This window comes from Lathyrus oleraceus, chromosome 1 (genome assembly GCF_024323335.1).
Source record: "Lathyrus oleraceus cultivar Zhongwan6 chromosome 1, CAAS_Psat_ZW6_1.0, whole genome shotgun sequence".
Taxonomy (NCBI): domain Eukaryota; kingdom Viridiplantae; phylum Streptophyta; class Magnoliopsida; order Fabales; family Fabaceae; genus Lathyrus; species Lathyrus oleraceus.
The window spans coordinates 376,011,448-376,036,179 of record NC_066579.1 but is presented as its reverse complement, the minus strand read 5'-3'; the positions used below and the strand labels follow the sequence as shown (position 1 = coordinate 376,036,179).

The following is a 24,732-nucleotide window of genomic DNA, read 5'->3' as shown; positions in this document are numbered from 1 at the left end:
TGGGTGGGACTCCTTGTGAGTGGTTTGAGATCACCAAGCATGCTTGAATTGTATATCATTGCTTTTCTTATTTTTGTTTACTAACCAAAAGCACCAAAATATGTCACTAACATTTCTTGTTTGTAGCTTGAGCAATCACAAGGTTCAAAGCTTCTAGGAGATCATCTGTGCAATGACATGGCCAAGAGAAGATGAAAGCAAGCATGGTAATGGTTCCCAAAGCTCTCAATTCATCAAATATGCCTCCCTAGCATCTCAATTCATCATTTTGATCAAATCAAGTCAAAGTTTTTGAGGTCTTGTTCTTCAAGGAAACCCTAATTCATTTGTGTACAACAATGCCTTGCTCCTGAAGCAACCTCAGCCCATGGCCAAATACAATAAAGGGAAGTTCTTTAATTCATAATTCCATGCATATTTGAACTTATTTGAGTGCCCTCAATCATCAATTCATCAAGGTATGAGTTATGGACTTGAGAAGTTGATCAGTCAATTCATCTGACTATTTTGAAATGCACTGAAACCTAACTTCTGATGTGTTGGTCAGATGGAGATGATTCCAAAAGCAAACATGTTCTTAAGGACAATATGAAGCTTGGAAGGTCATCATCCATTCCAAGACATTATAGGTCATTTTGACTGAAACCCTAATTTTGGGTCAGCTTCCCAAGAACATAACTCATTCATTTTTTATGATTTTGAGGTGGGATCAAATGAATTGGAAATATTAAGATGTCTACTTCAAATGTTATGTTGAACAAAACTTTAAAATCTCAAAGGAAATACATGTGATAATGCAAGACATTATAGGTCCTTTTGGACCAAAGGCATTAAAAGGCAAAAAAGTCCAACTTCAAGTGCCCAACTTTAAGTCCATTTTTATTATCTTGAGAAGATCTACAACTTTGATGTTGGAAGTGTTTTCATTTAAGGCTTGCATCATTGAAACAGAGGGGCTTGAATATTGGCCAAATTTGGAAACCTTGCCTTCACATGTCATGCACCTTGCACTTTAAACTCAAATTTCATAAATTTCCATACTTCAAATGGATTTTTGCCCAACATAACAATTGTTCCTTACATCAAAACCTTTCCAACCATTACTCACATGATCATGTTTGGATTTGGCAATTGGCATTTCCGATGAGGTGAACATTTAGGCACAATTATGGAATTCACATCATAACTTCATACACAAGCCAATGCAGCTCTAATTACACATCCAAACCATTAGCATTTGAGTTCAGCTTGCATTTTCATCCATTTTTGGGCTTTGCACGCGCCTGTACAGGCCCATGCATGAAGAGTCCAAATTCCACGCACATGAGAATTCACCTTGCTTGCAGTTTGTTTTGCTATAAATAGAAGTGCTCAGCTTCATTCAAACTCAACCTAAAGGCGCCTGAAACCCTGCTGAAGTGATTCCCCAACCTCACCAAAGAAGCTATTTCAATTTTTCTTCAAATTTTTCAGATCCAAAATTCAACTACATCTGGTTGAATCCTTGGATCTAAAGCTTCTAAACCTTCATCCTTCAACTCATTGATCTTCTGTTTTGGCAAAAAAAGAAAGGAATCGAGCTCAAGTTTTCAGAAATGAAGTTTGCTCTTCAACTGGTATTTCCTTCGAAACTCATCATATATTGACCTATTTGCTTGGAACTTGTGTTGGCTGAAGTCCTCTCAATAGAGGCATCATGACTGTGCATTTAATTTTTGAAATCCATTAAGTTCATGGTGAACACCACATAACTTCCATCTCTGATCTCTCTCAATATAGAGATCTAGAGTGGAATTGAGTGGCATAGGGATGATGTACATCATCCCAGCTTTCCAAAGATGTATAGATCGTGCATTTTGGTTAAGATTTGGTTGTCTACAATTTTGGCCGGAAAACACAAGCTCACCGGAGAAGAAGGTGGCTCCGGTGGCCGTCCCATTGCCAGTTTGAATGTGGACCGTTGGATCTCATTTCCAGATTCAATCCCAACCTTTAGATGTTATGACTTTTATTTAATCTGTGTGTGGTTGCATTGACTTGGTCCTATGATGCGTGCGCATGCCACTGCCTTCAGATCATCCATGTCATTTAATGAAAGGAGATCTAACGCGCCAGGATTTTCCACATTTTCTAATTTCTTATTTTATTTTCTTTAATTCCTTTTTATTTCAAAAATTCATAATTCTTTCATTTTTAATCCAAAAAATATGCGACCAATTGCATCAGTCTCCAAATAATTTCTAGTTTCTAAAAATGATTTTTTTTATTTTTTTTATTTTGTCATTTGATATTTTTTGTGAATTTTCTCTTTTCTGGTTATTTTTAATTCATTTTAAATAGTTTTTGATATTCAAAAAATACAAAAATAATTTCCTAACCTATTTGAATGATGATGAATCTATGAAAAATATTCTCATCAATTTTTTAATTGATTTGAGATTTATTTGAGATTTTAGTTCAATTAGGTTATTTTTATTCATTTTTAATTGATTAAAAATAGTTTCTGACTTTTAAAAATGCTGAAATTTTTTGTCAAACTTTGTTTGACCTTGTTGGACTTGGGATAAATCACTTGGACTTTTCAAAGTTGATTTGAAGTGATTTGAAGTTTGACCTTTCTTTTATTTTTAATTCAAGTTCAATTTTAAATATTAAAAAATGCCAAAAATATTTTGTTCATTTCTTGACTTCCAATCTTCATCTCACTTCTGTTTTTGATGGTTTGACTTTGACTTTCAATGTTATTGGTCAACATATGATGATTGGTACATTTTATTTTATTTAAGGCACTTTAATTTTTTCCATTTTCATTTCCATTATTCATCTCCTTCTTCTTCTTCTTTTTCCTTTTTGATCAATGAGTTGAAGGTTGATAAGTTAGCATTGATTAGGGAGACTTAATCTTCCTTGATCCAAATCCAATTCATCTTGATCAATTGATCAAGTGAATGGATTTGCATTAAGGATAGGTTGTTTCCTAAATCCTGCAAAGGGCTTAAACCAATAAAAGATCAATTATCTTCTTCTTTTTGGCATGGCAAGTTGTTGGAACTTGGTTCACTAATCAAGACTTCTACCTTGTGTTGTTGCCTACATTATTATTGACCGGCCTCAGATAGTTGTGACTTCTACATAAGTCCAATTACGATTGCTTAACATAACGCTAAATTTTGCCTTATGGCACACTAACTATTAACCACTAACAATTAACATTTACTTTATGCACTTTACTTTTATGCAATTTACTATTCTTGCACATATTAATCTTTTTCTTTTTTCCTTTGCTCATTGGAGCACATGTTTATGTTAATGCCATTTGCCTTTTGCCCACTTGGCTATATAATTGTGTATATATCTTCTGTGCTTGCGTTTGTCTGTTCATTGTGAATCAAATGCAAATAATTGGACAAAATGGACTTAAATTTTAGGACCCTACCCAAGCAAAAATGGAATTTGAAGAGCAACTAGGCATTGGACCTTTAGAATGCTATAAATGTCAAAGAGCAACTAGGCCTCCTGCCTTTTGAATGCTTAAAGCCTAAGGATGAACTATGAAAGGACCATATTCTAAACTCCCTCTTGTCCATTCTTTGATTGTTAATAGAACTTTTTAATGTGTGTGTTTTCTTGTGCTAGGGGATCATAACTTGAGCCAAATTGAAGAACCATTACCATTGAGCTTCTAAGAGAGAGATCCAAGAGGCCTTGAGGAGCCTTATCCAGGAATTCATTGATTGTTGATTGCTTGAGTTTATGCTTGTGATTACTTATTCAAAAGGATGGGAGCTACTTGGATCATCAATATGATCTCAAGAGAGGAACTCCTTTTGTGTGGTTTTTGCTTCTTATCCCTTACCTCTTGTATGCTTAGGACCTTAGCCATTCTTCTTCTTCTCTCCACTCTAACCCAAGCCAAAACTTTTGTGCAAACATTTAACACTTGTTTTGAACATTAGAAACCTAAGCCTTATGCTTTTGATTTTCAAACTTTTTTTTCATAACACTTATAGTGAATTGAACTTTTAAGTCAACTTTGACCATTTTTGTAGATACTTTTCATTGGTAAATATAACTTATTCAAATGCTTTTTGTGGTTTCAATGGCCACTCTCTTAATCAAACTTTTTCATAACCTTTAGCTATTAGGTTTGAGTTACCCTTGAGGTAGATGTGATACTCACCTTTATCCTTAGTGATGGACAATGAGTCTTCCATGCTTATTATAGGGTTAACCCCTCACTAGCATGTTGAAGCTTTCCTCACATGGTGGATTTGTGGTTGTAGGTTGAGTTTTCTCCCTTGGATAACAAAAGACCTTAAGGATTTTGGACCAATAAATTCACCAACTTGTTTTATGATTTTTACCCCGAACTACGAGGTTTTGATCCTAATCTTTTTAAGATGGTACGTAGGCAATGGGTTCATCCATTCAAACACAAAAATATAAATAAACTTGTATATTCTCTTATCATCTCTTCAATCATGTTTGCACAATAAACTTTCACAAAATACCAACCTTACAACAAATGTGAAAAGGGCTCCCTGGGAGTACCTAGGATGTTTTGGGTGCCTAACACCTTCCCATTGCATAACCAACCCCCTTACCCAGATCTCTGACACTATTTTACTAGTTTTTGTTAAAACTTTTAGGTTTTTCTTTGCTTTCTAACCATTCCTTTGGATAAATAGAAGTGTGGTGGCGACTCGACTTGTATGATTTATCTTGGATTTAGTCAATATATCTAGTGGTAACGAATACCCCGCTACAGGTATGTGCTTGGAGCTTCTCTTTCAGAGAGCTGATATCATCCCACCTAGTCATGAAAACCAAAACAGCGCCAGGCCTTTCATCCTTACAAATATTGCACAGGATGTATTCTATGAGACTAAAACCAATACAATCTGGATTCCAACATGACAAAGACTCTGGTGTCTGAAGGCTGTAATCTTTGAAATCAGCAGATCTAATTGCATCCTCCACGGCATAAGCAATTTGACTTTTCCTCTCTCGTCGTGCGTATGATCTAGTTCCAGAAGGTGAAATTGTGATGGATACGTGAACGCTCCCTCCGTCATAGCCAGACTTAGAACAGTACTTAGAGGCCATCTTGGAGCTTGAACGTTAAGGGTGGAGTATGCCCACATTTCATGACAGTAGGTGATCCAACATTTTCATGCTGTTGAAGGTTTAATTATGCAGCATTCAGCACAAGAACAGAATGGAACTGAACATCCTATTCTGTATTGGTTCTCTCTGGTTCCACTCTTTTTAGCAGAACAATTTATCATACAGGAGTATGAGAATTCCATCTTAATTAGAATCCTCAAGCGGAGGAAAAAGGTCTCCAAACATACAAAGGATATAACAGGAAAGCCGTCATTGGTGGAGCTGCTGCAGGTTTTTCCTTTGTTCATTTTAAAATCCTTGTCACCAAAAGTATCCAAGTAAGGAGAAGGCCAAGGGGCATGACGTGCAGATCTCTGTAGTAGGATTGTAGTTCTCTTAATTAACAGAAACACTCTGGTACCAGCTCCACAAGTTACATAATGAGTTTGGCATCCACTTTTCGTAAGAAAATAAAAAATATTAGGGAAGACAAACCAGTCCCGCCGACAATTTATCTCTGAATTTGTTAATTTGGATAGTTCTACAATTCTATCAATAACTGCCTCACAAATCATCTCTGAAGAAAAAACAGCATTAGTAGTAATTCCTTGAGATGAAGGCCTGTAGCAAGGAGCCAGTACCAGTACCCGTCTCCACCAATCAGGTGAAGGTGTGGTATGGAGAGCATGCATGATGCAACATACAACTCTCTCCTAGTACAAACTTCCCTTCTGAGTAGAGGTTGTAATATCCTCTCCGTGCAATGGTTCTCCAAGTACACTTAAATATGACAGTGGTGATAGTCGCAGGTGTGCTACTACTGTAAGCTTACAAACTAAGGTATGCATGCATCTCAGAGCTTTCCCATAGGTCTTTAGAGTTGACCATGTTGTTGTTTGCAGATCAAACTGTTTCACTTGGATACTTTCGTAAGGATCTTTTGTGTGGCCAGCAATTGACAGGAGCTTATTTCCCCATGGAATAAACCAAAGAATGGCCAGCACAAGGGTCCAAAGTTGTAGAGGGTTCGTCTCCAGTTTTAGCCTCGAGCTTTGACCAAGTCCATCTTCTCAAATCCAAAGTTGTTGGATAAGCGTTGTCCAAAGTAATTTCCTAGATTTTCCCTTCTTGTCCTGCTCCAAGTTCAGGCTCCAAATCTCGAGTAGCATTTGTAGCATTTGGCACAGCAGAAACACTGGCTGGTATGGATATTTCATTTATTTTGGATTTCAAGGTGGATTTGTGGCTTGGTTTAAGAACATATACTTCATTGTTGTAACGTCCATTGTATCCTCCAAAAGATACAAGTACATCTTCTCCATCATTCGAACTTACAACCAAACTCAAACCCTCACTAGCAATAGAAACACGCCCTTGAACAGATGTTACTGCTGACCAAGCCAGTGTAGACATGTTCAGTATAACCGTCTCTGAAGCCCCGCTCTTGTTATCGACACCACCAACAATGAACCAGTTCTCTCCTACTGTCACACCAGCATGTCCTGCACATGGAGTTGGTATCTCACCTTGTTGTGTGGGGCGAGACCATTCCATAGTTTGCAAATTGAGAACATGTAAATCATTGTAGCAAGTTGCATGTGAACCCCCTCCGAAGATGAGCAAGTATCGCTCCACATGTATAGTAGCAGCATGATCAGACCTTGGGGAAGGAGGCACTCCAACGACATCAATTTCATCCCAAGTCATAGTTTCCAAGTCCAGAATATGCAGGTCATTCAAGAGAGCCCTTTTTGCATCTTACAAACTTCATGTATTCATGTGATGAGATGTTTTTTGATTATAAGTTATTCATATGCCATGTACATGGATGATTATGATTAAATGAACGAACGAAGTAATCGAACTATGAATGAGTATGTGGAAATTCTTGAATATGAATGAAAAAGTTTCCAATGTAATGAAGAAATATGAATGAAAATTTTGAATATGAAATGTAGAATCTTGAATGTGAAATGGAGAATATAAATGTGAATGAAGAAGTATGTATGGAATTTCTTTGAATTATGAATGAATGAGAAAATGAATATGCATGATGACCCAAAATAAAATATTTTGCACTTGACACATGATTTACTCGAAAGGGGGATGAAACTGGTAATAAGACAAATGACAGATGAATAATCACCTCGATGAAATTGGAACGAAAGATGAAATATGAGGTTCACTTGATTCTAACAAATGAAAAAGTTTTCAAATCTCGCATGGCTAAGGAGATTAATCATCTTATACCAAAAATCAAGAAACAAAGCCCAAAAGACAAACATGGACTGGTCGTGGTAGCAAGTCCAACAACTAATGTTTTTTTTTGGATAGTATCATGACCAGATGGAATGGTCATGAAGAAAGAACACAAACGAGTGATTGATGGGAAAAAATTTTCAGGACCAAAATCGGGGTATGATATATATATATATATATATATATATATATATATATATATATATATATATATATATATATATATATATATATATATATATATATATATATATATATATATATATATATATATATATATATGGCCGATCATCCTAAAATTATGAAAAGGAATATATATAAAAGATTTTGGCAAAAAAATGTCATAAATAAAAGACTTTGACTTATAAATGTAGGATGAAGTGAGAAATAATAAATTGAAAGCAACTTACAATTTAAAATCAATGGATGACAACTGGTTACTCTAAGAAGAGAAAAAAAACGACCAAACATAATACTTATCATTAGTAAATAGGACTAGATGTATAAAAAAAGAATAGTATTATGGCAAAAGCAAAAAAATAGAAACGTGTTCTTTTATCAAGAGAGAAGCGTGTAATAAGACTTTTGATATAAACAATATTCGTATGTTTTTTATTTGCCCAGAAAAGACTAGTGTTACTCGCAAAAGATAAATATATCATTATTATTAAAAAATAGGACTAGATTTGTAAAATAAGACTAGTGTTATGGCAAAAGAAAGATAGAACATATTATTAAAAAATAGGACTAGATGTGTAAAATAAGATTAGTGTTATGGCAAAAGAAATAAAAGAGAAGCGTGTAATAGGACTTCTGATCTAAACAATATTTGGATGTTGTTTTTTATTTGCAAAAATTAAATAGCTATAAAAATTTATTTCTTTTTTTATACGACTTTAAATCCTAAAAATAAGGGTACAAAAACTCAAAAGCTTATGAAAGAGACATTAAGACACTGCAAGAAAATTGTCTATAGACAGAAGTTTTTTTGCGTGGAGTTAATCACCTCATTAAAAAAACATGCTTTGTTAGAGGTAGTCTTTGACAAAATAAAACAAAAAAACATTATTCCGAGGGGATACCCCTTGCAATAGAGCAAAGAAATAAAATAAACAAACAAGTGTATAAGGGGTCACCCCTAACTAGACTTGAGGTGGGAAACCAACATTTATTCAAATGTTGTAGGCGGTAAGTGGATGAAGGTTTGCGAGGGATAGCCCCAAGCAAACTGCCACGTTTGTTTTTGTGAGGGGTTATCCTACACAATTGGGAATATAGTTTCCTACCCATTCAGAAAAAAGTAGTTGTGTCATCAGAGTTGTATTGAGTTTTCGAGGAGTACCCTCACGCAGTACGCTTGCACTTTTCCAAGGCAGCTGAAAGTTGGTGAGTGCAGTGAATGGCATTATTACCGTTGCAATTTGTAATGGGCTACCACACGCAAAAAGCAAGACATTTTTATTTTAAAAGCCATTTGTTTTCTCCCTTGCTCATTAATCTCAACAACTTAATATCTTCATTCAAACCCAATGAAAACTTGAAGTTGCAGAGATGTCATTTTCATCGTTGTCAATTACAAGAAAAATTTAATATAGAAATTCAACCAAAACACACAAAAAATAAAAAAGCCTTTTGTCTAGTTCATTAGGTTTCTAGGTATGCATTTATTTGGAACACCCTGATACGACTACCAACCAATTAACGTGCTAATTATTTGTTAATGAGATTAATTATGAAGTGGTACCATTTTCTACTAATTGGAAATTTCTTAGAGGTTGAGCTAATTAGGTGGAAGGGGTATACAAGTCATTTCCCTCTTAAATAGGGATTTGGGCTAGTGTAGAATTTCTTCCTTGTTCTTTGAAGGCAAAATTCATACTTTGAGGACAAGAGGAAGGGTGAGAGAACTGTAAAAGCAAGGGAAAGAATAAGAGAATTCAATAATTCGACACCAAGCTCATTTCACCTTGCAACTATCATCAACTTCATCTTGATTTATCATCATCCACTAATCATTTAGGTGAACCTTAGTTAAGATATTGGGGAAAATAATGGGATTTGCATGTTGGGTAAAGGGTTTGTGAAACATCTAATAAAGTATGACATCTACTTGACTCTATTGTAAAATGTGTCATCACTTGTGCATGCATGTTGGAAATATGACTCTTGTTCATGATATGTTAGTAGTGCCTTTGATAATTTAGTTAGTGTAGAACAACTTTTGGCTGTAATGAATACCCTTAGAACATCATGAATATGATATATGGTAGTGATAAGATTTCCTGATAAAATGCATGAAAGGATTATTGCATGTTTGATCCATATCCCTAACATGTAATTATCCTTAGGACTTGAATGTAAGTATTCCCCCCTTTGGATTGGATTGAGAAAACCATGGAAAAATATGAAAATATTGAACTTCACAGGTTTGATTCGAATCAGAGAAGTTCTAAGTCAAATCAGAAGCCTTTTCTTTGGATTCCGATAGAAATGATTCAAATCATAGCTTTGTACTTGATGAACTGATTCAAATCAAATTTTATACTTGATTCAAATCATTTTCTAATGTTTCATCTCTGACTGAATTAATTCAAATAAAATTTTATACGTGTTTGGAATCATAAGGCAGATTTTCTCTAACTGTTGTTTTTTATTTCTACATAATTTATGTTTCGTAACTCAGATTGGAGTATCGTTTCTTGCATTGTAAATCTAACTTAGAAAACTATAAGTTAGTGGAGACTATGGAGTCTTTTCACTTCTTTCCCAATTATGAATTTGTTCGGGTTGGACGTTCGAACATGAGTTGTTTCAATACGCTAGAATACGGAGTGGGCATGTGTGACTAGGTTGAATGTTAAGAATATATATATATATATATATATATATATATATATATATATATATATATATATATATATATATTTTAAGAACTTATAGTATTTTTCAAATAATTATAAATATATTTTTTTATTATGTCAAATATGTTTAAAAGAATCGTAATACTCTTTTTATCAATTTTTTTTTATCAAATATAGATTTATTGTATTCTAAATTAAAAACAGATATTATAAAATATATTTAATTCTAAATTTTTAATATATATTTTAAATTAATTCTGTTAATAATTTAAAAACAAGTTTATTAAAAAATTTAATAAAATATTTATTTATTTAAATATGAGAATTAGTCATTTAGTTAAAATATACACACATTAAGATAGACCTTCATAAAATAGACTTTTATAAATCTTGATTTTTTTAAAATAACCATTTTTTTTCATTTAAATACTTAAATAACCTAATTTTCAAATTTATTACCGAAAGAACCACCTTTCATTTCTTATACACCAGTTAAACTAGCACATCTAATTGGCATTCAAAGGAGGCGCCCTTATTAATGGTACATGCATCCACTGAAGGCGCCACATGGAATGGTGCATGCATGTGAAGGCGCCACATGCTTTGGCGCATGCATGTGCCATGTGTGTGTGTACGCCTAAGGCAATGGCGTATGCATGTGTGCTGATCTATAAATACACAGTGTATCTCCAATAATTTTTCACATAACTCCTTACCCTCCTTCCATTTTCCTTCGATTTCCTTCAATTTTATTTTCTTTAAAATGTATGAATATTGATACATTCACAAGAAAAATGTTGATTTAATATTTTCAGCAGTGTAACCTCCGATAAAGATCTGATTTTGGAATATAGAAACATTTGAATGTCTTAATAGGACCTTGAACTGTTGGTTAGATGGAGAAATTGCATAGGGTGAAAGGATCAGAAGAATTCAATGGCTTGATATCACGTTCAACCAAAATAGAGAAGTTCTTGTATGGGTGGATATTAAGACTGAAAAAGATGTTTACAGGATGATGTATACTAATTACAAAATTGTTTTGATGCTTGTAGTCGCATAGTTATGTTGTTGTAATCGCATAGTTATGTTGTTTATGTGTTGTATTTGTTACGGATGGTATTTTATTTGTTGTAGTATTTTGTGTGGTTGTTTAAGTGTTGCATATGTGTTGTCTGTGTTGTATTTTTTTTGTGATGGTATTTTCTCACAAAGTTATCATACGAAATGAATGTTACTTTCAATATAAAGGAAAATAGTTACAATTAAAATTATCTTGTTTTGTTTGGTCCAACACTGGGACAATTAGTACGATTATGACGGGGTTGGTGACATGAACTACATAATCTAACCATTTTGTTCGTTGTATCCATTTCAGTTCGAATACAGGTGTTGTTTGGGCGACCCTTTTTCTTTCTTCGCATTATTTCATTATGCTGGAGAATGTCCCCTTTATATGCAGACCAATAATCCTCTTTTGCCACCACTTAAAAGCTAATTTTGTAAACATTGCAAAGGTTTATGACTTTGTAAGCGTCAGATAGTAAGTAAGATCAATCCCGACAAACCATTGAACATGTCGCTCTGACATGGGAGTAGGGCATATGAAAGGCTTGGAAATTTCCGCAGCAGCACCAACCTCTATCTAGTTCCACTCGATAGTGTTCCCTTGATATACCTTCATTGTGATCCATGGACTCAACAACATTGTACCAACCTTTAGTACGGTAAAACATCGTGACCACATGTTTGTTAGCTTTGGCAACTTCATCTTTAATGAATTTCATTGAAGCATCACTAAACAATTGTCCAGATTGTAACACTAAACTCCATTTGGAACGTCTCGTCTCAAACAACACCTCTAGCCTGAAATAGGTTGCTTGCACTAAAGCGGTTATAGAAAGGTTTCAGATGCATTGGGTTCATGATTAAGCATGTGTGAACATGACCCATAGAACCAATCTCCCAAGAATCACTCCTCTTCCGTTAAGATGCTGACAACTGGAACAAACATAACTCATTTCGAAAATAAATCTTATACCTCGTTGCATTAGTTCGATCAACCCTATAATAAGCTGATAATTCCATGTGATATTTTTTAATGGCTATGACACAGTCTTCTTTTGTGAGAAATTTGTCTCCTTCTTTCCATGATCCTTGAATTTGCACATAAGGATTGTAAAATATATCAGACGAAGGTTCATCTGCACCCAAATTCAAGCTTGCCGTGTGTTGAGGTGGACAATTTACATGAATAGATGGTAATGGATCTTCTAGTTATTCATCATTCACCATTGAATCAACCAATAACTCGACTTCTTCTTCTTCCTCGTCAACAACATTGACTTCAGCTTGTTCGTCGTCATCAATTTCACAGAACACTTGTGACGAATCAACGATCTCAGACAATTTATTTTGTTGTGTTAATATATATAATTTTGTATCATTGTACCTAGATTGTTCATGACTGAGACACATATGCTGAACATCGTCATTATCTCGAATCTTCACCTGATAAAACTTTACTTGGTTGTCTGCAAAGAACACCATATTTTTGTATATGATTTCTCCCACCTGAATACAATGCAATTTATTTTCTATTCTTTTTTTCAAATGTGAAAATTTTTATCATCGATTTATTATAAATCGGGTTACTTCTATGTTGCGAAAACAAAAACCGAATAAGTGACACTTAAATATTTCACCATCGGTACGGGCACTGATCATGTAATATGGTGATGGAGACATTTTTTAAAATGTAAGTTTAGTGTTTTATGGGGAGTATATTGATCACATATTAGCATGCAGTTAAAAATATCTTAATCACATATCAATTTTTTTAAGAATCTGCAGGATTCCATGCAGAGAGAAGACAAGGCAAGCACCCTTACCGCTGCGAATTGTGCAATGTCTTAATTTGATTTATAAATGAGCATGACAAGCTATTTTGATGAATGGTGTGTGAAGTGTCAAGTGTGACACCCTTAATGGCATATTTACTCTGATCTATATTTTGTTGTTTTAATTAATTAATTATTGGGGTATTTTAGAAGGGTGTTACAAATGGCGTCTGTCAGATTCTTCTGCCCTAATAAGCCAAGGCATGCGCCTGCATGATTCTCTGCAAATATTCTTCTTCCCTAACAGGACAAGGCATGCGCCCTTATCAATGACACATGATCATATGCATAAAGCAACCCATGTGCCCTATTCAATGACGCCTACTCACATGCATGCTTGAACACAAGGCATGTGCCCTTACCTTCGGCACATCCTCACATGAATGCAAAAGTAAAAGGCATGTGCCCTTACCAATGACACCTACACTTATACATCACATGCTACAACTTACCAACATATCTCATATATAAATATTGGAACAACTCAACCTCTGCAACACTTAACATCTGCAACACTCAATATCTGCAACACTTAATACCTGTAACACTTAACCTCTGCAACACTCAACATCTGCAACACTCAATATCTATGTCAGACTCAACTTTCTGCAAGACTCAACCTCTCTGAAACACTCAAACTCTCTACAATGGTCAACCTCTCTGCAACAATATGTCTCTATTGACTATGCGTGATGAACATCGAGGAACAATCGATAATATTGCGACATTTGTATGTTATTACTTAATCTATATTATTTATTACTTATTCTTATTCTTATTTTTATTTCGTAACAAAATGTCTCTATTGTTTATTACTTCTTCTTACTTCTTTCTTACTTATGTTTTATTAGGACCCAAAGAGATTCTAATGTCGTGTACATGAATATGTACCATACGATCCTTTGATAGAACAATATATTTGAGGATGCGATTTTGGTAATCTCATCAACATAGTCCCATACTCGGTTGACTACAAATTTATTCTTGCTTTGTTAGAGAGATGGAGACCCGAGACCCACACATTTCACCTTTCTTTTGGCGAGTGTACTGTCACAATTGAGGACGTCTACATGTTGTTAGGTCTACACATCGATGGTAAGGTCATAAATGGTAGAGTTAACCAAGATAACTCTATATGCGATGAATTGTTGGGTGCCCCTTTCTGTGAAGATACAACTACGAGAGAGACTTCTGGTCAACCTAGGGGTCAAGGTATCAATTTTAAAAAATCTTAAACAATATTATTCAAGTATAACATTAAACGAAGAACCTACTTAGTATGAAAATATAATTAAAGCTCGGTATTATATTATGATTCTATTTGGTAATTTTTTATTTCCTGAAAGTACTTGTAATACGGTAAATATTTTGTATTTGTCGTTGTTACAAAATGTTTATAAGGCAAACATATATAGTTGGGGTTCAACTGTTTTATCCCATCTATATAGTTCGTTGTGTAAAAAAGCCACAAAAATACTTGTACGTTTTACCATCTAATTTATTAGACTTAATACTACAACTAACAGTAACTAATATATTTCCAATCTTTTCGGTCTAGGTGGTCAGTTAAAGGGATGAACTACAACAGGTGTCCCAAACACACTGTAGTAATCTATTGTAATTTTTTAGACCACATTGGATCAGACAATGTAATACTACTACACAACTCTACATTTGATTTAAAAAAATATCCAATTACATATCATCTAATCATGTCATATTCTTGTATAGTTTATCTGGAGGAAATATATGGGTCTTGATCATCAGGTTAACCATGATGATGCTACAGTTTGGACAACAAAAACACCAATTATCCAGTTCACTACTATGGAGATGCACCAGAGTGACCGTGTAAAACTGCAGTTCGGCATGCAACAACAAATTCCAAAACCTCCAATGTGTTTGGGGGATTGGCATCAACAAAGAGTCGATGGCCAATGGGATTATTCCAATTGGAGAGACTTCGCAAAAGATATGTGTCATCATTGGAGGAATCGACAACATCACATCTTAAAAGTACCAGTCATACATGGTACTATACCAACTCAACATTATATAGAATGGTTTAGGTCGGTTACAACACCACAGTTTGTGTCTGAGCCAAGGTATTTGATTGATCCATGCCAACGAGCTTCGTCATCAAATTCCCAACAACAAATCTCCGCCCAAGAACAATGTCAATCCACCCAAACCCAACGACCAACCTCACACCACCACCCTACCATATACACCTAACCACTAAAAATCCAACCTCGCAACCAATTCATGCCACAGACCCAAACTCAAAACCAGGAATCAATCCCTAACCACCAATAACCATACGCAACCACCAAAAAAGTCTATAGCTCAGATGATTCATACGATTTAGCGTCATGCCATCACAACCCAATGAACACCCAAACATCCCATCGTCATAACACCCAACCATTGTTTGACTTTAGTACACCACATGAACCATTGCTTCGTTTCTAAAACGTTTCAATGCCTTAATTCGGGAAACCATACCATCCACAATCCACCAAACTACGACAACATGGACATCAAACTCAATTACAGAAGCGCCGTTGGCGATAATCCCCCAACCATTAGAGTAATATGATGACAAACCTATCAAATACAAGTGGAGCTTCCACCATACCTTCACATCAGCCACCATTGCATCATATCAGCACTCAAATATCCCAAACACCTCAGGGAAATCGTGGGAGACCTTGAAGATAGACTAATGCACCTGGATGTGGAATATGGGGCGTTTCAATCGGGCGGGTCATTGATTTTCTTGTCAATTTTATGTAGTTTTACTTTATAATATAATATAATTTTTAATTTAATTAAGTATAAATATAAAATTTAATATTAAAAAATAGAAAAAAGGAAAGTGCATACGCCACATGCGTTGGCGCATACACTAATATAGTGTATGCATGCGCCAATGCAGGTGGATTCAAGGCATGCATGGGCCTAGGCCATTGGCGCCTATGCTCATTTGTAATGCATGCATGCGCTAATGAGTTAGGCGCCTCAGTTTATTGCCAATTAGATGTTCTACTTCAATTGGCGCCTAAGTAAGCAAAAGTGGTTATTTTGGTAATTAATTTAAAAAATAGGTCATTTTAGTATTTAATTTGAAAAATATGGTTATTTTAAAAAAAAAATCACAAATCTTGAGGTGCATTTAATCATTTTTTAAGTTAAAATTTGCTAAAATAGACTTTTATAAAAAAGGACCTTATATATATATATATATATATATATATATAGCAAATTAATTAAAATAGAGTTTGAATATGTAAAATATAAAATAGTTGAAAATAAATACAGTAGAATAATTAAACTAAAAAATATAGATAATATATTTAAAAGACAATTTATTAAGAATATAATGTAGTAAAATAATAGTTTTACTTATTTTCTTAGTATTTTAAAAATTAGTTTTGTTGTATGTTAGTTTGTTAATATCTTGGTATGTTAATAAAAATTAATTTGTTGTATGTTAGTTTGTTATTATATTTGTATGTTAATAAATTAGTTTTGTTGTATGTTTGTTTATTATTGTTTTGGTATGTTATTAAATTAGTTTGAGTTATTATCTTGGTATGTTAATAAATTTAGTTTATTAGCTTTGGTGTATGTTAGTTTGTTAATAAATTACTAAGTTGTGTTGTTACCGTAAATGTACCTCATTTGTTAGTTAATATTTTTTGTTATGGTTAAATATATATTAGTTATTTGATTTAATTAACCAAAATTAAAAAATTGATAGATAAATTATACCCCATTTAAAAATCCGAATGACAACATCATTGGTCCTTTGCAGTATGAAATTTTATCATTAATATAATAGTTGGATATACGATAAGCATTTCCAGGTAGACACGAACATAAACCACATTTTAAGAAAGATTTTAAAGTGTTTATCACATTTGCGTTTGCTCAAGAATGTTGTTGAAGTAAAATATGGGTAAAATTTTTGTGTTTAAAGTATGGTTGTAGATATATAATTAGTGACCAAGAGGTGGTGAAATGTAACTTGGAGAAAGTGGGTTTTAAGAAAAATGATTGGGTTGAGAAATCAATGGAGAAGAACTACCACATATTGAACCAGAGATAAATACAGAGGCTTCAAGAAGTCAATTTCATATGCAATACAAGGAACAATTTAATTTGATAGATGAAATGGTCAGTGATGCATTTGAGGTAAATGTTGCGTATGACGAACTTCAAAGTTTTGATGAGGAAGAGCTATTGAATGAGAAAGTGCAAAAGTTATATCAGTTGTTGAAAGAAATTAATACGTTATTGTTTGGGGGGTCCTCAAACACTAGAATATCAATATGTGTGAGACTATTCGCTCCTAAGTCAAATTTGAATTTACCTGATCAATGCTTGAAATTATTTGCTAAAGTGATGTTGGATTCTAGTTTTGTGAAATAAAACATGCCTACATTACTACGAAAAACACCCATCATAACGGTTGGAAAATGGATACAACCACGTCCGACCAGCCGTTGTGAGGCAAGGTGTGATTGTATGTATGATGCTTTCCACCACAGACGTTGGACCATTGTGATAAACTATATAGCACCCTATATTTCGTAATGGTCAAAATATACAACCGGTGTGATATAAAGCGAATGGTTGTGGATTCGAAACCTATTGAATGTATAGTTAGTAATATTTTACGCTCTATCTATAACAACGCTTTGTATAAGTAAACGTGATTAAATACTTTATTTTATTTCTCCATATATTATAGACCCGTATTTGTATTACCTGTTTTATATATATATCTATATATATATATATATATATATATATATATATATATATATATATATATATATATATATATATATATATATATATATATATATATATATATATATATATATATATATATATATACAAAATATCAAGTTAACCATTCATAATACCATCCCCTCCTTTTCAATTAACAAACTAATATCCCGTGATTTGAATTATGATAGCAAATTAACATGTTATTGAAAATATTTCATGACATTATATATCTGATCCCACGAATAAAAAATGCCGGCAGAGACAGTGTTAAACATGTGTTTCATTACATAGTACCCACACTCATATCCCTCTGCTTGTCTCCTCATTTAGAGTTCTTCAACCTATACTGCCTCTCGAAAACCCTGTATATTAAAAATAATTTTAAAATATTACACACTAATATAATTACAAAAACAATGATAAAATTTCACAAAAAGTCTCATAAACATAAAATTAGCTAGTACTATTTTGTTTCATCGTAAGATCAAGTTTATAGTGTAACGAACATAATCTAGTTACCATATTCATTCGAAGAGATATGATGTTCAATTGATAATATTCTCTGAATGAACAATACAAGAATATATAATAATTATATGGTAAAACATGAAAACTAAATATAATAGAGAAACCATAATTTTAAAACTACTTACTTATTGAGGAATGGTGCTAAGTAACATTCTTTCCCATCCGCTATCCATGATCTTGAGTACTCTTCAATATTTTTAGTGGAATTATTTATAAATCATACTCTAATTGGATCCAACAATCCATAAGTAGTCGACTTATTTAGTTCTATACATACACGGTGAATGTATCTAAAAGGTTAAATAAAATACAAAAAACGTGCGAGGAATTATTTCTATACAAAACAATGAACGTACCATATAGTGAGATATACTTACGTGCACCAAACTTGTAGTATCCATATGTCCAGCCATTGTTTTCCACTAATCATATCCTTTATATATTTAGGAATCATAAATAATTCCTTTAACCCTCAATCGTAGGATCATGTTCTAGCAGAAGAGTAAACACCGCTTCTTCGTTGCGCACAACGTAAGCCGTAATTTTGGAATATGATTCTTCAGATGGAGCCAATAACCCGTATTGGATCTCTCTACTGGTGGGGGAGGATGAACAGATGACTTTTGTAATTGCACCACGTACAACATATCTACTAAGAAATTGATCATACGCATCATCCTCTTCATTTGTACACTATGGCACGGTTCCACTAATTCTCTTCATCATAAATTACTGAAGTAACACAAAACAGAATTAACACAATATATATCATACATTTCATAAAACACAATTCTCACTCTCATATACTGCATATAACTCTTTTAATTCTTCCAATTATTTCATTCGATTTTCTCGCTCCACTTATAACTTCTCATTAAGTTTATGCTTTTGAGTATCTATCTTTCTCTAAAGCTCTTCCAATGATTCATTTGACACATGTTTTGTGCTTTTTTTGGACGTACCAAAAAACACTCTCAAGATGATGCCATCTCCAACCCCACAGACACGGCCACCAATGTCATTTGTTCCGATTGCTTCTACTAATATATCATGCCTTTGTTTTGGAATAAAGGTACCTTCATATCTTGAGTTAACCAATAAATCCTACATAACACGATAAGATAATAAATCATATTGGATCTCTCTACCGATGGGGGAGGCTGAACAACTGACTTTTGTGATTGCACCACGTACAACATATCTACCAGGAAATTGATCATCAGCAGCATCCTCTTCATTTGTATATTGTGGAACGGTTCCAGTGATCCTCTTCATCATAAATACACAAAGTAATACAAAACAGAATTAACACAATATATATCATACATTTCAGATAGCACAATTCTCACTCTCACATATCACATATAACTCTTTTATTTATTCCAATTCTTTCATTCGGGTTTCCCGCTCCACTTCTAAATTCTCATCAAATTCTTGCTTTTGAGTATCTATCTTTCTCTAAAGCTCTTCCAATGTTTCATTTGACACTTGTCCAATGCTTCTTTTGGATGTACCAAAAAATACTCTCAGGCTGATGTCGTATCTAACCCCACGGACACACCGACCATGTTCCTCTATTCCAATTAATTCTACTAATATATCATGCCTTGGTGGAACAAAGGTACCTTCAAAGACTTAGTTAACCAATAAATCCTACACAACATAATAAGACAAACATTGTTAATTACCAAAGCGATTTAAATAACACTAAACATATGCACAACAAGTCCTACTTAAAATTCTCTCAACTACCAATCTGGAGGCATCTGAAGTGTAGTCTCCATTTAGTATCAGTCAAGTCCTCTTCCACTTCTCATCAATTTCTTTAAATAAATTTAGTATAGGAAAAATAGAGTAAATTGTATCCTTATAATAATTTTTCTATTGATTTCTTTAAAACTTAATTAATTAATTTTTTTGTGGTGAATAAGTGTGCCTAATAGAAAATAGTGTGAAGTTTAAATAATTTGAGTTTTGAAAATTAATTGTAGACATATGTAACTTATAATAATATATGTTTTGATGTATTATAAATGCACAATTTGCACATGTATGAAATTTTATGTATGAAATTCAAACTCAAAGGAAATAAATTAATAGGTATATATGAATTTTAGTTAGAGGAATAATTGAGGTTTTGGAAGGTTGTATTTCGAAGAGTGTCACATCATATTTTTAATGATGTAGCAAGTAAGATAGTGAATTGTCAAAAGATTAGTTAGTGGCTCAGTTTAAATATATTACTAGATTAAGATCAGCGCAATGTACGGGTGTAAATTAATTTTATTTATTTTTTATTGAATTTTATTTATGTTAAGAATTATTTTTAAAGATGTGATTGATAATTTTATATTTTTAATGATTTATAACAAATTTGTAATTGAGAAAACAATATCAATTAATTAAAAATAAAAGCTACATTTTACTTGAAATAAAATTATATCCTTATAAGTTGAATGATATCTAAAATATAATTTTATAAAATTAATCCATTCAAAAAGACATGACTGGTTGTTTTTTAATTTTGAATCTTATATCTTTTTGGTTGGAAGTTATCTTTTTTTTTTTGGATATTTAATTTTAAGTTGTTTATGATATGTTTTGACTTCTAGTCCTAAATAGTGTTTAAAATTTATATAAAATTACTATTAACTAAAATATCAAAATCTATTCAAAGTTATTTCTATATTGTCAAATATTAGTTATATGATGAATATCAATGTTTCAACTGCTAATGACTTCACTAACTTATTTTTTTTAAGAAAAAAATATATTTTAATTTTTTATAACTTGTTGAAATATGAGAATAATTGTTTATAAAATACCATATTTGCTTTTTATTCTACTAACTATGTTTTATATTATAAAAATAAACAATCTATAAACTTTAAATCCTTATTTGCGAAAAATCCAAATGTTTGTTGTTTGTACTTAGTTTATTTGTTTGACATGATATAAAGAAGCTAGAATAGAAAGAATTTAAAACTATTTTAGAGACACTATATTAAAATGATACATCAAAAATTTCTTTCTTTCATTTTACGAGTGCACACTTTGGATTTAATTTATCAAAATAGATGTTTGATAAATTGTATGATATATATATATATATATATATATATATATATATATATATATATATATATATATATATATATATATATATATATATATATATATATATATATATATATATTTATATATAAAAGTTTGCAAGTACTTAATAGCTTAATATGTTTTGTATGTTATTTTCTAAAAAAGAATTATCTTATTTTGTTACTAATGATACTGTAATATTTTAAAGTGATTTTATTGTTGATTGTAGTTGAAAAATGAGAGTTCTTATTTTTGATATTATTACCTCTATTTTTAATTATACTCATTATGATCACCGTAAAAAAAATTGGGCAAACTATATATCAAATATTGCAAACTCTATATCTTATATGTAAAAAATCAAGAATATTATTATTTGTCTTTAATTTATTCTTCTGACATATGCTATGAAGAATATAAATAGAAATAATCTAAAGTCATTTTAGAGAGATTTTATTAAAAGTATATACCAAAATTCTTTCTATAGTTTTAATAATTGAAAGAAAAATAGAATTAAAGTTCTATAATATTTATTAAAATAATATTGGTTAAAGTTCTATAATATTTATGAAAATAATATTGGTTAAAGGATATAGGAAATTATTAAGTTAATATGTTTTTTTATTTGTTAAGATTCGAACTTGTGACCTTTAACACTATGAAATTTATATTTTAAGAAATAAAGATGGATTTTAGAAGATGTCGCAGAAGAATATGGATGATGTGACACAACTGATGTTGAGTTGTTTGTATTAGAGTGTGTGCTTTAAATTTAATATATTATAATAGATAATAGATAATAGATAAGAGATGATCGATAATTTTAATTTTTTAATGATTTATAAAGAATTTGTAATTAAGAAAATGATATCAATAAATTAAAAATAAAAACTAAATTTTACTTTAAATAAAAGATATATCCTTATAAGTTGAATGATATCTAAAATACAATTTTACAAAATTAAATAATTCCAAAAGATATGCGTTGTTATTTTTTTTTTAATTTTGGTAGTTATCTTTTTCTTTAGATATTTAATTTTAAGTTGTTGATGATATGCTTTGATTCTTAGTCTTAAATAAAGTTTAAAATTTATTTTCAATTGTTATTAAATAAAATTTTCAAAATATATTCAAACTTATGTCTATATTGTCAAATATTAGTTATAGAATGAATATCAATGTTTCAATTGCTAATGACTTTAGTAAATAAATTTTTTCAAGAAAACAAATTATTTTAATTTGTTATGAATGATATTAAAAAATATTTATGTGATATTGTTGTTGTTATTAGTTAAAATATGAGGATAATTATATAGAAAATACTATTGTTGTTTGTACTTAATTTATTTGTTGTTTGACATGATATAAAGAATGTAGAATAGAAAGAATTTAAAACTATTTTAGAGACACTATATTAAAATGATATATCAAAATAGTCTTTATTTCATTTTAAGAGTGCACGTTTTTTATTTGATATATTATAATAGATATTTTATAAATTGTATGAAAATAATATATACATAAAAGTTTGCAAGTATTTAATAGGTTAATATGTTTTGTATGTTATTTTAATTTTTTTAATCTTATTTTCTTAGTAATGATATATTGTAATATTTTTAAGTGATTTTATTGTTGATAGTAGTTGAAAAACGAGAGTTCTTATTTTCGACATTATTACCTCTATTTTATTATACTCCTTATGATCACCGTAACAAAAAATGGGCAAACTATATATCAAATTTTGCAAACTCTATATTTTTAATGTGAAAAGTCAAGAATATTATTATTTATCTTTAATTTATTCTACTGACATATGGTATAAAGAATATATAATAGAAATAATTTAAAATTATTTTAGAGAGATAATATTAAAAATATATATAAAATGTTTTTCTATAATTTTTATAATTAAAATATAATTGAAAGAAAAATAGAATTAATGTTCTATAATAGTTATGAAAATAATATTGATCAGAGCATATAAGATTATTAAGTTAATATATTTTTTGTATTTGTCATGATTCAAACTTGTGACCTTTTAACACTATGTAATATTGCATTTTAAGAAGTGAAGATAAATATTAGAAGATGCCACATAGGAATATGGATGATGTTTCACAAATGATGTTGAGTTGTTTGGATTAAATGCGTGCTTCAAATTTAATATATTATTAGATGGTAACTCGCGCGTTGCGCGGAGGTTTTAACAATTTTTTAATCAACTTTGTGTTTATTTGAATATTGTAATTCTTAATATATTGTTGTTTTCTTAAAATAAATTTATATTTAATTTTTTACATTTTTAATTGTTTTAGATAAGTTTTATATATAGCATCATATTGAGATATGTTTAAGTTTTTAGTTAAATAAATAAAGAAATTACAAAATTATTTCAACATTATTCCATAACTTTTTTGTTGGACTAAAATATGTTAATTGTTTTGAATTTTGTGACTATTTTTTTGAGTTTAGAGTAAATTTTTTGTTTGTAGGTATTGAGAATATTTATGTTAATGGGGAAGTGTACATTGTGTTTTTAAGTTATACATTAGAATTTTATAATTTTAAAATTAAAAAAATTCCAGTTAGTTAGAAAACTTGATCAAATAATAAGATGATTTGCTATTAAAAAGTTAAATAACCTGATTATTTTTTATAAAAAAAATTGAAACCAAAATATTTATATTTTAAATTTTTTTATTTATTAATTTGTAAATAAAGTTCAAATTAGTTACGAAAATTAATCAATTTACAAAATTATATTAGTTATTAAATTACGTAAAAAAATTATATTTTTAATATCATTTTTTTGTTAGCCATCCTTTTTTTTTTAATGATCGATTTATTTTTGTGCTAAACAATTTTTATTTAACAAAACAGTGTAGTTATTATATTTTCAGGTATTAGACTCTAGAAAAAATAAATAATATAGTAATTAACAAAATAGTATGATCATTATTTTCTTTAGATGTAAGGTAAAAAGATTGAATTATAAAAAGAGTGATACTTGTATTTAGACGTGATTAACTCTTTTAAGATATATAATAATAAGATATTTGTAACATATTTAGAATAAAAGTTGAAGTGTAATTGTATTTTATTAATTTGTAAATAAAATTTAAATTAATTATAAAAATTGATCAAATTGTAAAATTATTGTAATTATTAAATTTTGTAAGAAA

General features: G+C 31.0%; 1 pseudogene; it reads right to left on the bottom strand.

Moving 5' to 3' along the window:
• Positions 1-6,072: 6,072 nt before the first annotated feature.
• LOC127108028 (acyl-CoA-binding domain-containing protein 4-like) lies at positions 6,073-20,238 on the bottom strand (annotated as a pseudogene).
• Between the last annotated feature and the right edge of the window lie 4,494 nt (positions 20,239-24,732).